General features: G+C 46.8%; 1 pseudogene; it reads left to right on the top strand.

The window, feature by feature from the left end:
• Positions 1–507: 507 nt before the first annotated feature.
• LOC147463014 (small ribosomal subunit protein eS8 pseudogene) lies at positions 508–891 on the top strand (annotated as a pseudogene).
• The last annotated feature ends 232 nt before the right edge of the window (positions 892–1,123 follow it).

Consider the following 1,123-nt stretch of genomic DNA (forward strand, 5'->3'; position numbering starts at 1 on the left):
CTTCGTAGAAGACCCTTGTTGTTTGCTGTGAACTCTCGTTCCAGCACCCAAGCATATGGAGGAGAGAAACCCCCGACGTGTAAAAGTAGGCACACCCAGTCTCTTGTCAGAAGGATCATCGATACGCTACAATGAGGAGTATCTTTGGGTTCATCAGCTTTCAAGTTGGTGGGTTTTGTAGAAATAGAGGCATGAACGATCGATGGTGTAGGAGGCATTTCGCAAAGAGAGAGGCATATTATGAAGGGAATGAGGCATATTATGAAAGGAATGTCTTTGACGGAGAAGCTCAAAGTGAGTGACGGCCGAGAGCTACGCAAATGAACAGAGGGTGGCCTTGAGAATGCAGAAACTCTTTGCAATGTAGGCCAAGAGGAGAAGCACATGCACTCCACTGTAGCACAAAGTGAGAGAAACTGCAAGCAAAGAGAGAGAGAGAGAGAGAGAGAGAGAGAGAGAGAGAGAGAGAGAGAGAGCAAAAGATTTATATCCAAGCTCGACCGCAGGATGGCTATCTCACTTGACTGCAAGTCCAAGAGGCGGGCAACAGCTGGAGGCAAGAAGAAGACATGGCACAAGAAAAGGAAATCCGAGTTGGGTCAGCAACCAAGCATGACAAAGCTGTCCAATAACAAGACATGGGGATCAGAAGCAATGACTAGGAAGACTCGTATCTTAGATTTTGTCTACAATGCATCCAATAATGAGTTAGTTAGGATGACGCAGACGCTTGTGAAGTCTGTCATTGTTCAGCTTGATGCTGTACCTTTCCGCGAGCGGTGTACCCATCACTTATATGGTGTGAACTTGGGAAAGAAGAAAAGAGCTTCCAGTCTCAAGAAGGAAGCTGAGGACAGGGATGCTACCCCAAGTGAAGGGGAGAAGAAGTAATCTATTACAGAAAAACTTTACAATCATGAAAGATAGAAGACATAAGCTTGCCACAGACCATAAAGGGGTGAGCAACATGCTCCTCACAAGTCGTAAGTTCTTTCCAGCGAACTCCTCCACCTGTGCCTTCCTCAAAATCCCTCCCGTATTACCGCCAAAGATCACTGATGGAATACCCTGCTTCAGCTGAGGGAGTGTGAACCCGACCGGAGCCTCATTAGTGGCTGTTGAC

Source organism: Adiantum capillus-veneris, chromosome 2 (assembly GCF_014529385.1).
Source record: "Adiantum capillus-veneris isolate H3 chromosome 2, ASM1452938v2, whole genome shotgun sequence".
Classification (NCBI taxonomy): Eukaryota; Viridiplantae; Streptophyta; class Polypodiopsida; order Polypodiales; family Pteridaceae; genus Adiantum; species Adiantum capillus-veneris.